Source organism: Chelonoidis abingdonii, chromosome 1 (assembly GCF_003597395.2).
Source record: "Chelonoidis abingdonii isolate Lonesome George chromosome 1, CheloAbing_2.0, whole genome shotgun sequence".
NCBI lineage: Eukaryota > Metazoa > Chordata > Testudines > Testudinidae > Chelonoidis > Chelonoidis abingdonii.
This window is the reverse complement of record NC_133769.1, coordinates 112,423,173-112,438,857: the sequence shown is the minus strand read 5'-3', so window position 1 is coordinate 112,438,857 and position 15,685 is coordinate 112,423,173. Positions and strand designations below refer to the sequence as shown.

Genomic DNA, 15,685 nt, shown 5'->3' with positions numbered 1-15,685 from the left:
ATGATTAACAATGTATTATTGACTAAAGCGAGACCCAAGACAATTACCATATATACTCTATCACAGGGGTAGGCAACCTATGGCACATGTGCCGAAGGCAGCACACAAGCTGATTTTCAGCGGCACTCACACTGCCTGGATCCTGGCCAGGATCCGGGGGACTCTGCATTTTAATTTAATTTTAAATGAAGTTTCTTAAACATTTTAAAAACTTTATTTACTTTACATACAACAATAGTTTAGCTACATATTATAGATATAGAAAGAGACCTTCTAAAATGGTTAAAATGTATTACTGGCACGCAAAACCTTAAATTAGAGTGAATAAATGAAGACTAGGCATACCACCTCTGAAAGGCTGCCATTGCCTGCTCTATCATAAGCTGGTTCGTTTATAATCCAACACCCCCAAGATGGATAAGTAAAAATGGAAATTGTTTATAACCCATTCATAAGACGACCCTATAATTCAGGGGTCGGCAAACTTTGGCTCCCAAGCCATCAGGATAAGCGCTGGTGGGCCGAGATGGTTTGTATACCTTGAGCATCCGCAGGCACAGAGGTAAACCTAAGAAAACAAAGTGTCCCGGCATGCCAGCTGCTTGCCCTGATGGGCTGAGACAGCAACTGGTGAGGAAATTTTGGGGGGGGATGAAGCTGGGAGTCAAGGGAGTAACCCCTGTGACTACCCCCCATATGACCCCACCCCTAGTCTGGGACCCCCACACTCTCCCCATCCCATCCCTTCCCACCTTATCTGGGGAGGGCCAGGGGAGGATGTCTCTGGCCTACCTGGAGCTGCTCCGGCAGGCTGGGCAGCATGGTTGCAGCCTGCTCTGGCAGGCCAGACCAGGCAGCATGGCTGCAGCATGTTCCAGTGGGCTGGACAGCATGGCCGCACCTTGCTCCAGGGCCCAGGAGGCACGACCACAGCCTGCTCTGGGGGGTGGGGCCAAGCGGCATGGCTGCAGCCTGCCAGCCTCAGAGCTGCAGCTGCTTCAATGGCTTGAGGGAGAGCAGTGTGGCCAGAAGCAGAGAGACTCTGGCCCTGCATCATCCCTTCTGGCTCTACTGGCTGTGCTGCCTCTCCTTGCCCCCTTTGTTGTGGGGAGGGACTCTGTCCCACCTCTCCCTCTCTATACCCGTTCATAAGCTGACCCCCATATCTGGTGCTTCCCTTTTTTACTAAAAAAATTTGGCTTATGAACGAGTATATATGGTAATTCCCAAATCAATAGTATCTATTTTTTCTGCATGATTTAAGTGTTAATCTTACATGTTTTAATGATATAAACATGTCAGTAGGAGATTTACAAATTAGCAGTGAACACTTATCTAATCAATTAATTTGGGTTGTACTGAAGTGGTAGAATTTTCCAAGTCCCAGAGTCTCCATCAGAATCCCATTTTGAAGAATCTGAAGTTAGGTTCTTCCTCTAGGGAGACCATTTAGCCAAAAGGTGAGCAATTGGCCAAGATTTCTTGAGTCACCAGACTTGCTGGGGCCAAATCCTATAGTCCTTACTCAGACCGGTGAAGTTTATAACAGTTTAAATATCGTTTATTTTTGTAGGTTTGGTAACAAAGTTTAGGAAGGTCCAGATCCTGATCTGGATGTGGATATTGCGATTAAAGCCCATCTCTACTGTTTTCATTTGTTAGCAATGGGATTTTTTGCTGTACCTGTTAGCTACAGATGTATATTTATCTGAGTACAGAGTTCTGAATGCACATCTGATCACATTTATGTTCATAAATTGACTGACTTCATTACTTGTCAGTGATGCAGCCAAGGGGGAGTAATGAACGAAAGAAGGCTAGGATAAGTATTGGTTTAATAGGATTGCTCTGGTTTTAAGGGGAAATTCTCGGTCAGTACTTCTGTCAATTTGTCTGGTCACTGGGGGCTTCCTGTCTATGTCCTCAATTTTCAGTATTTTCCAGCATGTTCTTGACAGACCAATGACTCCCAAAGTTCCTTCAGTTGCACCTCCATAACTGTTGTGCACTGGCTGATTCTCAGGTGATCAGCAAAGGAGGAACAGAATTAAACTACATTTGAGAGGAGAGCTGTAGCTGAAACACAGCGGCAGCAGCAGCAGCATAAATGCCAGTTCATAGTCCACAAGCTCAGTGAGATGAGGACATTCAGGTGTGTTTTCAGGCTCTGGTGGGAAGAGAGTATTGTGGAAAGACAAAGGAGATCTGGAAAATGGAGGGGACAGAGACAACATTAAAATAGAAAATTCTCAGGGAAGAAAGCAGAGGATGTAGACCAAAGCAGCAATGCATAAAGGTAGGACTTGAAGCCAGGAATAGAAAGTATAAACAGGAAGTGAGGACTTTGGCAGCAGGGTAAAAATACCCTACTTTCTCCTGCTTGCACTACTCAGTAGGGGGAATGAGAAGTAAATATAGTAAGCAGCAGTACATAAAAGATAAGGGATGGGGGAACAAAGGCAAACAACAGCACTGAGTTACAGAGGTTTTTTTTCTTGGACACATGGCCACACTACAGGTATCCCCATGGAGTACGCATACATCAGATGAATTGCACCCTAGTGCAGAGGCTCAGCACAAGGCCACACTTTGCCCTCAAGAGTGCACAGGTCTTTTGCTGGCTGTCTTCACAGAAGTGAATTAATTTCAGCCATCAGCAGTATGAAAGTATTTTTTCTTGTCTGCAATGTAGGGTTGTCATGGTATAATTCCCCACCCTGAACCTTAGCGTCCAAAAGATGGGGTACCAGCATGAATTCCTCTAAGCTCAATTACCAGCTTAGTACTTGTAGCGCTGCCACCCACCACCCCAAGACCCAGATCCTCTGGATCTTAACACAAGGAAAGTAAACCCTTTCCCCACCATTGCCTCTCCCAGGCTTCCCCTCCCTGGGTTACCCTGGAAGATACTGTGATTCAAACTCCTTGAATCACAAAACAGAGAGGAAAATTCACCTTCCTCCCTCCTTCTCTCTCCCCCTCCCAGACTCTCCCTGAGAGAGAAAGTAATCCTAACACAGAGAGAAATTAACCTCTCTCTCCCCCTTCCCTCCTTTCTCCCCACCAATTCCCTGGTGAATCCAGACCCCAGTCCCTGGGGTCTCACCAGAATAAAAAAAAAACAATCAGGTTCTTAAACAAGAAAAGCTTTTAATTAAAGAGAGAAAAACAGTAAAAATTATCTTTGTAAATTTAAGATGGATTAGGTACAGGGTTTTCAGCTATAGACTCCACCAGGGAATTGGTGGGGAGAAAGGAGGGAAGGGGGAGAGAGAGGTTAATTTTTTCTCTGTGTTAGATTACTTTCTCTCTCAGGGAGTCTGGGAGGGGGAGAGGAAGAGGGGAGAGGTGAATTTTTCTATCTGTTTTGTGATTCAAGGAGTTTGAATCACAGTATCTTCCAGGGTAACCCAGGGAGGGGAGCCTGGGAGAGGCAATGGTGGGGAAAGGGTTTACTTTCCTTGTGTTAAGATCCAGAAGATCTGGGTCTTGGGGTCCCCTGGCAAGGTTTTTGGGGACCAGAGTGTACCAGGCACTGGAATTCTGGTGGTACGATTGGTCCTCTGGTCAGGTGACAGCCAGGCTTACTGAACTTGTTAACCCTTTACAGTCAAAAGAGATATAAAGTACTTCTGTTCTATTAACTCCTACTATCTGTTTGTGACAAGGGTAAAACTGAATCTGGATATTACACACTGTATACAATGTACAATGTGCCATCTTGGAAAGGAAGTGGAGAGTTCACATTTAATTGTTGCCTCTGAAAAGCCAGGCACAGAAAGAGCACAGTGTGGATCACCCCTTCGTCTAACGCAGAAAAGAGATCTCATTATCAGTACGGTGGCTGGGAGAACATTTACCATGGATTGTGAAAACTTTTGCGAATTGAAACAAGGTCACCTACTTTCTCTTTCTGAGAAAAACAAAACTCCTATATTTTACCAGCCAGGGTCTCTGAATTCTGATCTGAGGCCTCCGGGGACCCCCAGCCACACACTTACTTCTTCCTTTTACCTGCTAGCAATTCTCTTGGGCTCCTGCTGGCCTAGAGCCCTTATTAGTGCTACTTTACTGAATGCCTGGATACCTAATTGAAATCTCCCCACAGCACACATCTTGGATGAAGTTAACATATTCGCTCTGCCCGCACTTCACCATGCTTCTCTACACAGGGGGAAAGGGAGGTCGGAAGGAACGTGGTGTATGCAATGGCAGCAGCAAGGGAACCAGGCAGTGTGTTTCTTTAACCAGACTAGTCAGCTAGTGATGCTTGTCACTGGACACCATAGAAGGGATGTGCTGAGGGACAGAACAGGAAGCTGAGATGACCTTTCCTAGAACAAGGGGTTTTAATTTTAAATCTTACGTCTGGCATTTTCAAAGGAACCTAAGGAGTTGGGCACCCAAATCCAACTGAAAGCAAATAGGAGTCGGGTGCCTAACCTGCTCTGAAATTCCAGACTACATGAATAAGATTGTTTAACGAAAAATGCTTAATATGGGCTTGTTTGAAACTTAGGACGTATTTTCAGTTTTTAAAAAACTTTATTTCTACAGGTACCAGCCTTGTGAGTGGACAAAAACCCAAAGTAAAACTGCATATCTAGTTGCCACCCCAAACTTCACGGAAGTTCAGATCTAGATCCAAATTTTGTGGTTTGGATCCATCTCTACCTGCGCGGTGGATGCCAGGAAAGGGGACAGCAGAATAGCTGTTACCAGATTTGAACAATGTGGAATAAATATGGGTCAGCTCTTTAGCTGGTGTAAATCATTTACAGGGGCAGAAGACCTAGCCTACGGAGTGGTTATTTAGTGGATCACATCAATGGGAGAAATAGTAAATATAGCACCTCTTACTCCACAGAGCCCTCTGTCCCTGCTGTGCTGCACATGGCCACTGAGACCCACATTCTCAAAGATATTTAGGCACCTAATTCCCATTGATTTCAGTGGGAGTTAGGCACCTTAATATCATTGAGGATCAGGGCCTGAGTGTTGCAATGCACTGTTCTAACTGGGGACTAAAGCAGGGAAGGAAAAGAAAATGACCATTGACTGGCTGAGACTTGGGGTGTATTTTTGGAAAGTTTAAAACCACCAGGGAGGAAATTTTAGTTAGTCATATTCTGGGATGTTATTTTTATTTATTGAAGATACTGGGTTCTACAGTGCTTTATAATAGAACAGTGACAGTTTAAAATTGGCTAAGCATCCCATCCTGAGCCTCCTTTAGTTATGCCAGATTCAGGAGTGGAATTTTCAAAAGCAGCTAAGAGGAAACCCAACTCTCAAGGAGCCTGACGCAATTCTGAAAATCTAGCCCTGATCAATGTCATCTTTAGAACCGATCGGAAAAAATAGGAGAGGGATTTCACACCAAAAATGAGTCTATATTTTTGATCAACATTTTAAGTTTGATTCCAAAACTCAAAAACCTAAATATTTCAGTCAAAAAAACAAAAAATATTAGGATTCAGAAATGCTGCCAAGGTGCCTCATGGAAGTTGTAGGTTGGGTCCCTCGTACAACCATTCTTCTCTATGGGCTTCCTGGTCAGACTACATTTCCCATGATGCACTATGGTCTCCCTCTTCCGGCCGGGAGGCAGTGCATCATGACAGTAAGTTGGTCATGATGCCTCTAAAGAGATGAAGTCCAGCAGAAGAGCTCACAGGAGAATGACCACCCAAACAGTAACTCCCATGAGGCACCACAGTAGCATTTCATAATTGAAATATTTGGATTTGTGGCTGAATTATTTTGATTTTTGGCCACTTTTTTTGTTTTGTGCATTCAGATTGTTCTTATTTTTTAATAAAAAAATGAAATGCCTTCAGGAAGCAGATTTTTTTTTATCAAAACAACTGCTTTGATCAAAACCCCAATTTTCCATCAAAAACAACTTTGACAATTTTAAAGCATCAGTAGTGATCTTATTATGCAACATTGTAAAATCAGTATTGGCCTCATTTAAACCTATACTATTCCCATTGACTTCAGTGGTGTTGGTCCTACTGATGGAGAAAACTGCAATAGCAGAGCCCTCACAAATGGAGCTCAGCAGAAGCCTCATGTGATCAGCATATATTTATTTAATAGATTTTTGTATGCCAAAAAAAAAGGTGCATTATCACAAACGGTGGTGTTTTTGACTCCTCTCTATTTCTCTTCCCATATCCAAACTTTTGCCAGATTTGGCCAATTCTTCTTCTGCAACATCTGTAAAATCCATCATTTTTTATTCATCCAAGTTATTAAAACCTTTTTCCATTCCTTGCCCATCTCCTACCTCAATTATTAGTAGGGCTTGATATTCTCATTCGAGGGTGCAGGAGGTTCAGGTATTGTCCTCAGAAACAGAAAGTTTTCTTCAAGGGTTCCAAGCAGCTGAAGAGATAGATTTTCTGCTTTCCTTCTTTGGGTGGTTGTTAAAACTTCCTACACACTTTCTTTCTAATATCCTTTTTCCTTCCACTGCCTTCTACCACTTAGCCATATTTTCAATTTAAAGCATGTGTGCCCCAAATGTGATTTCTGTGTATCATGGTACAATTCCCCACTCTGAACCTTAGCGTCCAAAAGATGGGGTACCAGCATGAATTCCTCTAAGCTCAATTACCAGCTTAGTACTTGTAGAGCTGCCACCAACCAGGAATTCCAGTGCCTGGTACACTCTGGTCCCCCAAAAACCTTGCCAGGGGAACCCCAAGACACAGATCCTCTAGATCTTATTACAAGGAAAGTAAACCCTTTCCCCCACCGTTGCCTCTCCCAGACTTCCCCTCCCTGGGTTACCTTGGAAGATTACTGTGATTCAAACTCCTTGAATCACAAAACAGAGAGGAAAATTCACCTTCCTCTCTCCCCTTCCCAGACTCTCCCTGAGAGAGAAAGTAATCCTAACACAGAGAGAAAATAAACCTCTCTCTCCCCCTTCCCTCCTTTCTCCCCACCAATTCCCTGGTGGATCTAGACCCAGTCCCCTGGGGTCTCACCAGAATAAAAAATACAATCAGGTTCTTAAACAAGAAAAGCTTTTAATTAAAGAGAGAAAAACAGTAAAAATTATCTTTGTAAATTTAAGATGGATTAAGGTACACGGGATTTCAGCATAGAACACTGGAATCCCTCCCAGCCTAAGTATTACAAGTACAAATTAAATCCTCTTCAGCAAAATACAAAGTTGAACTCTTTAGCCAATTACAACAATTGAACTCCTTCCAGTTAATGCACATTGCAAATAAGAAAACAAACATAGCCTAACTCGCCTATCTACTGTACTTACTATTTTAAACTTATAAGAGCCTGTATCAGAGAGATGGAAGAAACCTGGTTGCCGTCTTGGTCACTCTCAGAACCCAGAGAGAATAACAACCAAATCTTATACAGCCCAGCACACACAGAAACTTCCCTCCTCAAGATTTGAAAGTATCCTGTCCCCTGATTGGTCCTCCGGTCAGGTGACAGCCAGGCTTACTGAACTTGTTAACCCTATACAGTCAAAAGAGATATAAAGTACTTCTGTTCTATTAACTCTTACTATCTGTTTATGACACTGTGGTTATACTTTTCACTCTAACCTTGGTTTTCCTTTTTTCTCCAAGCCAGTGGAATTTTGTATTGTGTTGCATGTCATTTTAATAACCATGCTACCAATAACACACATCTGATGCTTCTTCCTATGAACCTTTTAAGAGGGTAACTTGCTTGCTGTGGGTTGGGAACCCTGCTGTGTAAACCATTTGCTAGCCTTATATTTTAGTAATCAAGGACCATAGTCACTGGCCCAGCTAAATAGTGCTCAGATCCAGAAGGTGGAAGGATGAGAGGTGCCTTTGAGCCACCTTTACAAACCTGGATCTTAGAACCAGCTGGGGACCAGGCTGGTCCCTGGTAAAAGTGAAAGCAGTCTGAAGGATGCTCCATTTTGTGTGTCTTCCCACAGCCCCAAGGGGTCAAGAATGCCTATTATACAAGGATGACTTCCTTGTATTTTTCCCTCTAAATTAAACAAACAAACAAACAAAAGTCCTACTAAATCTCATAGTCCAGGCCTCATAAGGTTTCTGGCATTAGAATTCCCAAACTGCAGCATCCCTGCAACATGTGCTTCCAAATCTCTGTTTGAAGTGTTCAAAAGGATATGTTATGTTTTCAAACTCTATAAGAATAATCTGAGCATTAGCTGTAAAAAAAAAAATCTCTGACCCAGACAATTTCCCTCTATTGCCTTATTTCCATGTTGTGCTGTTAATGTCACCAGATTCTTCTGGACATAAAATCTTGTCAACAAGGTTCTCTTCCAAGTGTTGCAGAGATCTGACTGTGAGGTCATGGTGCTAAAAGTTCTCTTAAAAATATTCCAGAGTTTCTCATTTTATTTTTCCATTCTCTTTCTTCTTTTCCACCTAGACAAATTTTTCAGCCAGCTCCCAAAATGTTAAGAGTCCACCAGCTGAGGATCTACCCTTCTTCACAGAGAAGTCCTTGAGTTTTCAATTCTAAAGCTTCTGGTTGAGTTCCAGTTAGTCCACTCTAATCTAATGTAAGAAGTATAGGAAGTCCATCTCAGATTCTTCTCTTAGTATCTTCTGGGATATCTCCTTGATTGAAAGATTTGCTCCTTCAGTATTCATTGTGGCTTCTTCCCCTTTAGAATGTAGGGTTCTGAACATTCCACCTGAAATTTGTACAGGATGGAAATTTGAACATCCTTCCTGCTGTTAGAGGCATCCTGGCAACATCCTATATCCTACCCTTAATTTCCTACACTTTGTGAGAGTTAAAGCAAAAGGGGGGGGAAATCTTGGGAAGATTTAATACTGCTCGATGCCCACAGCAATGACTGGCAACAAGTTTTTGTGTAACATAATTAAATGTTCACCTGGAGTAAACTCATCAACTAATGTATGTAGGATTGGCAGAATTTGATTTTTACTTTTTTATATTCTTGATAAATAATATCAATGTATGCAGTTGTAGCCATTCTGGTCCCAGGATATTAGAGACAAGGTGGGTGAGGTAATGTCTTTTATTGGACTAACTTCTATTGGTGAGAGAGACAGGCTTTCAAGCCAGACGGAGCTCTTCTTCAGGTCCGGGAAAGGTACTCTCAATATCACAGTTTCCCACATCTGAAGAAGAGCTTTATGTGTCTTGAAAGCTTCTCTCTCTCACCAACAGAAGTTGGTCCAATAAAAAATATTATCTCATCCACCTAAATACCAATATTTATTTTAAAGCATTTTTTTCAGTTTTTATTTATTTAAATTTTCATGGCTGTGGAAAATTGAGGGAGGGAAATAAATATTTAATGACAGTAGACACAAAGATTAAAAAAGTTAAAGCTTTATAACCTTAAAACTGAAATTGTCAACATCACATATCAAAATATATTAAGTAAATATTCCTAAATAAACTTTGAAAGTAGCATTTTTCTTACTTTGGCTATCTGTAAATTTCAATTATAGTCCATGGAAATATTTTTTCTTTGGTTTGTGTGTGTCTGGTGAAAATGGGGTTTACCAGTAAAAATCGAATTCTTGCAAGCTTAAATGTAAGTGATGGACAGGTTTGAAGTTCTATATTTTCCACAAGATGGCAAGCTTTTCTTATAACTGAAGTGGTGCAGGCTAATACAGGTAGTATGCTTTTCTATAGCTTTATGCATATAGTGCTTCTTCTGTATATTACAGTATTGTAGGATTAATCTGATGATTAATCAAATGAAGTATCAGAGGGGTAGCCGTGTTAGTCTGGATCTGTAAAAGCAGCAGAGAATCCTGTGCCACCTTATAGACTAACAGACGTTTTGGAGCATGAGCTTTCGTGGGTGAATACCTACTTCATCAGATGCACTGACAAAGTGGGTATTCACCCACGAAAGCTCTTGCTCCAAAATGTCTGTTAGTCTATAAGGTGCCACAGGATTCTCTGCTAATCAAATGAAGTTTAATTTAACTTACTTATATTAGTTTACCGACATATAAACCTAACCAATTCTCTCACTAGTTAGCCTTCTCTCCTAACTTCCTGTTTTGTTCACATCATTCCATTCCTGAAACCCCAGGAACAATGCTTCTGTACAGTCACTACTGAGACTGCCTGTATGCTTGGACCCTGATAAATGATACCATGGATGAGCATTTTGGGACAGTCGTGAGTAGCTCTGTGACCTGCTTGTTGCCCACCTCCTTTTGTAGGTGATTATGGGTGTGGCCAATGAGTTGCCATTTGTGAGCTCAAGGAAGTGCTCAGTGAGGCCAGTACAGCTGAGGGAGATCACCCTTCCATCTAAACACATCAAGGGAATTCTAGATCAATTCCAGTCTCATGTCTACTGGTGTAAAAAACTCTCACCAAGCTCTGTAGTTGCAGGTATTCCTGATTTCCAGGCTATCGCTCATGTCCAATATCATCCTGTGTTGGGAAGGAAGTGCCATTAAACTAAGGAGACAATAAGGAGGTTGGTATCTTTTTTTTTTTTTTTTTAACCATCAGTCTATTTACATCTTTGGCTCACAGCCTGAACAAGAACTGTGGTATATCATTAAGAATAAACTATTCCTAGATCTAGAAGATGGATGCCCATGAGTCCACCAAACAGTTGATCATTTTCCCCACTGATGGTGCACACACATCTATACTGGGTTACACTATTCATGCCATACAAATTTGAGCTGCGTTGTTGGCCAACTGTATGCTCCAAATGTTGGCTCCTAGAAGTTTCCTGATTGTGGTGATGAGCACATAGTTGAAATGTGGCCTCCATTTCTATTCTGATCTTGCTGATCCTCTCAGCTCCTTCAATGTCTGCTCTTGGTTCCTGACTGTAGCTCCAGACAGTTTCTGGTGAGATAGCCCAGTTCCTGACATGAAAAGCAGTTCTTAGAGAGGTTATCTGGAACTGCAGGGTAGGTATTGCCAGTGACTGCACTTTTTCTGTGAGGCTGCCAGTTCGTCAGAAGGTGCTGCAGCAGCAGTTGTGCTGGGTGGCCCAGTCAGGCTACTGAATACCAAAGCCACTTGGTTGAGATATCCAAAGGACTTATTTATGCTCTACAATGGCAGTGAGGAGAACCTGATGTAATGCCAGAGAAATACATCAGAGATCATGGTTCCTTCTGAATTCCCTGTGATTTCTGGCAGTTCCAGCCATACAAGATGTTGCATGCATAGCACAAAACACTGAGTATCATTTTCAAGTGCCAAGTGATACACTTGAATGGCAGCTATCCGAAACACACTCGGGAATATTTTTGTTTAAAGAGAGAAGATGGTTTAGTGGTTAGGACAGTAACCTAGGATTTGGAAGTTCCAGATTCACGTGTCTGCTCCACCACAGGGTTCCTGTGTGACCCTGGGCTAGGCACTTTGCTGCTCTGTGCCTCAGTTCTCATCTCTAAAATAGGAATATGTATGTATTTCAGAGTTAGAGGGCAGCATGCACGTCTATCCTCTGTCTGTCTCTGAATCCAGACCCTCAGATGTCAGGCCTCATGCCCTTACATCTCTGGGATGGAATTCCACAATTCTCCCACGCTCAAACTCAGATCTGGGTACACCACTGTATGGGGAGATTTTGGCAAACCAGTAAAGTGCCTGAAACCACTATTGCTCATTGCTAAAAGTAGCCAAGTAAGCAGGCTGTAAATTGGCCATGTCCCAGCCTCAGCATGACCAAGGCAGGAGGGGAGGGGGTTTTGGATGCCACAGAAAGGGCAGCTTGACCCCGCGTCCTTCCTGATAAGAATTGCGTTGAAGTTGTTGATACATGCATTTTAGAAGATCAGGATGTGCCCTCAGGAATGTGTCTAACAGAGTCTCAAGGCTGCGAACTCTGGGAAAAACCCACACCTGGTTAATCAATAATCAAGGAAGCCTCTTGCTTGCTCATTGGAACTGCTTGCTTAACAAGTTTTCTTTACGGGACATGTCATTCTATTACTAATGTATAAATAAGAGGGAAAAGTTTGAGGTAGGGGGAATCTTCAGGACTGGACTCCCTCTGGATGTATCTTGTGTCCCCACTGGCAGACGGGCTGCCACTGTGCCACTCGAGAGCCACACTCAGCTTCGACAATTATCGAGGGTTGGGGGTGTTTTACTAACCTGTTGTGGAAGTGCGTAAGTGCTGAGACTAAGTAAAGTTTAGCTTTAAGTGAAAGCACTCTTGTGCTGTCCTGTTTGTGCCAGTCATCTATCGGTCGGAAGGCCATGTCTCCCCTGATTTATTTCCTGACACCACCTTGCACAGAGCAAATATTACCAAGAGCTTTGGGTTGAAAGAACCCCAGGTAACACGGCCACATCTATTCCAAGTGCTTAGTAGTGTGCAGGTGTGACTGAACACCTGCTTTTCTTACCTTCCAGTGCTATACAGTGATGAGCAACCTTCTCAAAACAGATCCATATTCATCTGTAAGCACCCTCACATCCATCTCAAAGTACTCCCCTCCCCCCTACCCACAAAGAGTTGGTGTGAGGATAAATACAGTCATGACTGTAAAGTGCTCAAATATTATAGAAATGGAGGCTATGTAAGTATCAGAGAACAGTCCATTCCAGTCAGCTTTAAAATCTTCAGGCCAATTTTTATAACAAAAGGCAACTGGCAAAGATACAGCAATAGTCAGTCATGACACGAAAGATAGCAATGTATCTGCCTGATCACTCCACAGTCATACGATGTAACAGCAATCACTCAACCGCAGTTGACTCAGATGCATTTATTGTGGTTTTATAACACAGACAACACATTCACCTAACTAATCCCCTTCCTAGTCAACTTCCAATGATGGGGATTCCACAATCTCCCTTGGAACCCTGTTCCAGAGCTTAACTACCCTTATATTTTCCCTAATATGTAACTTAAATCTCCCTTGTTGCAGATTAAGCCCATTAATTCTTGTTCTACCTTCAGTGGACATGGAGAACAATTGATCACCATCCTCTTTAAGTATGAGGGGGGTAGCCATGTTAGTCTGGAGCTGTAAAAAGTGAAAAAGAGTCCTGTGGCACCTTATAGACTAACAAAGCATAAGCTTTCGTGGGTGAATACACACTTCGTCAGACGCATGTAGTGGAAATTTCCAGGGGCAGGTATATATATGCTAGCAAGCAAGCTAGAGATAACGAGGTTAGTTCAATCAGGGAGGATGAGGCCCTCTTCTAGCAGTTGAGGTGTGAACACCAAGGGAGGAGAAACTGCTTTTGTAGTTGGCAAGCCATTCACAGTCTTAGTTTAATACTGAGCTGATGGTGACAAATTTACAAATGAACTGAAGCTCAGCAGTTTCTCTTTGAAGTCTGGTCCTGAAGTTTTTTTGCTGCAGGATGGCCACCTTAAAATCTGCTATTGTGTGGCCAGGGAGGTTGAAGTGCTCTCCTACAGCTTTTTGTATATTGCCATTCCTAATTGTGTCCATTTATCCTTTTACTTAGGGATTGTCCAGTTTGGCCAATGTACATAGCAGAGGGGCATTGCTGGCTCATGATGGCATATATTACGTTGGTGGATGTGTAGGTGAATGAACTGGTAATGTTGTGGCTGATCTGGTTAACCTGTAGGAGAATCAGGCCTGGTATCAACAGGCACATCTCCAGTGATATTTGCTTAATTTGGCTCTCTCTCTTATGCTGTGCTTCATAAATGTTTTACCCTGTTGGTTAGTGTTTGCTATAAATGCCTTTTGGAACAAAAACACATTATAAATTGTTGCAATATACTTTGCCCTTCAGGAGACACCATTGCTATATACTGTCAGCTGGGCTGGTGACAGGGTAGTAAAGTTCTTCCATAGCTGTATGCTATGCTGCCACTCAGGTAGAGTTGGTCAGGCATTTTCTGCCTGAATCATGAAGTTTCTGAAAAATTTGAATGCCACATGTCCCCACCCTCCTCTCCAAACCAAGTTCTTTCACCAGATGGCATCTCCCATGATTCACTGCAATTTCCCCTTTGACTGAGCAGCATGATATCATGGGAGTCACGTGATGTGGATGAATCCTGGGAGACATAGTCCTTCAGGGAAGAATGAGGGCAAAAGGCACCACAGCTGAACTGGTACTCCGTGAGGCACCATCAAATCATAGGCAGGGGTAGCCTAATGTTGAAGTGACTGGAAACAAGTTGTTTCCATTCAGTTCAACACACTGAAATGAAACGGTGTAATTCGGGAATGTCATTTTTTCTTCCTCACACTGAAAAATGTCGAAACTTTTCAACCTTTCCAAACAACTATTTCAGCAAATATTGTAATATCAGAATTTTCTGTGGGCTGGAATTCTAATTTCTGCTCAGCTCTGTGCGTAGCTAAAAGAAATCGCTGAGTGGCTGTGAAAACTTCTGCAGTACTTCATAGCAGGCAAGTGGGAGTGAGGAAGAGCACAACAGAACCATCAAGTGACTGAACTTGAGGCCATGTGGTAACCTGACCTCTAGAGATACAAAGAGAGTGACAGCATCAGAGCTGGAGTCCATGTGCCCAATATAATTAAGCAACTGTTGACAATCAAAAATGAGCTAACAGTCACAGCAGCTGAGTGAGGGACTGAACATGTCAGAAGAACACAGAGCCCATGCCCAACAGTCTCCTGCTTCCAGATAAAGGCCCAGAGGGTGTAAATAAGGAGCATTCGGTCCTGTGAAGGGGATGGGAGCTGAAAATGGAACAAACTGGGGAAATAAGGAACACTTGGGTACGGAAGGGCAGAGAGACGAATGGGAAGGGAGAGTTTATTCATTTTAGCTAGTGCTGTCAGGCACCTGTTTTCATAAACAGAACTGTACAAAAACATAGTGAGAGACAGGAGTGTCACAAAGAGCTTCCAATCTAAATAGACAGGGCAGACAAAGGGTGAGAGAAAAGTCTTATTCACCATATTTCTCATGTGGGAAACTGGCACAGAGAAATTGAGTGACTTGCCTGAGGCCACATGTGGACTCTACATCTGAGCTAGGAATTCATCCCAGATCTCCTGAATCACAAGTCAGCACCACAAGATTCTCTGTTCTTGTCCCCAGCACTCAGTGGAAGGTTGTGGAAAGGGGTGGGGGTGGAGTGCCATGCTGCCACTTCTCCATATTGGCAGCTGAAAACCAAAATATTTTGAAGAAACTTATGAACTTTCTTTCCCAATTCAAGAACAACTTTGTTCCTTGCCACTTTCCTTCCAACCCCCCACCCCCGCCATTCCCTCCAGAAGAGGAGAAAAAAGGCATATTAAACAAGCAGAGATAAATAATGGAAACCAGCAAGAGGACACAAGGAAGCTGTGACCACCCTGCTGACCACAGCAATAGCTGTCTAAGAAGGAAGAATTGAAGGGAACCAGACAAAGCTATTGATATAGATGTAGGCATCAATGAGCTGTTTGTGATACACTCACTTTGTTTTGGTTCTGTTACTGCTTCTATGGGATTTCTCCTAGTGTAGGAGAAGGGCTGCTGGGAGGGTTGTTGTTTATAGCTCTCATTCAAAGTGTCTGAATTTAAAATAAAAATAATTAAAAAAAATAAATCTCCACTGCCTGCTGCCTTCTATCTTGGTCACTTTGGGCTTCAATCACGTTTCAGTCCTGTAGAGATACAAGAGGTAATATGCCTGCAATAACCTGTCTCCTGTCTCTAATACAAGCTGAGAATCTTCTCACAAATCAAGGTTGTTAGGATTGGAGTAGA

General features: G+C 42.7%; 1 long non-coding RNA gene across 1 annotated transcript in view; it reads left to right on the top strand.

Moving 5' to 3' along the window:
* LOC142047282 (uncharacterized) overlaps window positions 1-15,401 on the top strand; it is a 34,974-nt gene extending 19,573 nt beyond the window's left edge. Inside the window, exons 3-4 of the long non-coding RNA XR_012656465.1 lie at window positions 10,073-10,161; window positions 13,447-15,401. This is a non-coding gene — a long non-coding RNA (uncharacterized LOC142047282). The remainder of the gene's footprint in view (window positions 1-10,072; window positions 10,162-13,446) is intronic.
* The last annotated feature ends 284 nt before the right edge of the window (window positions 15,402-15,685 follow it).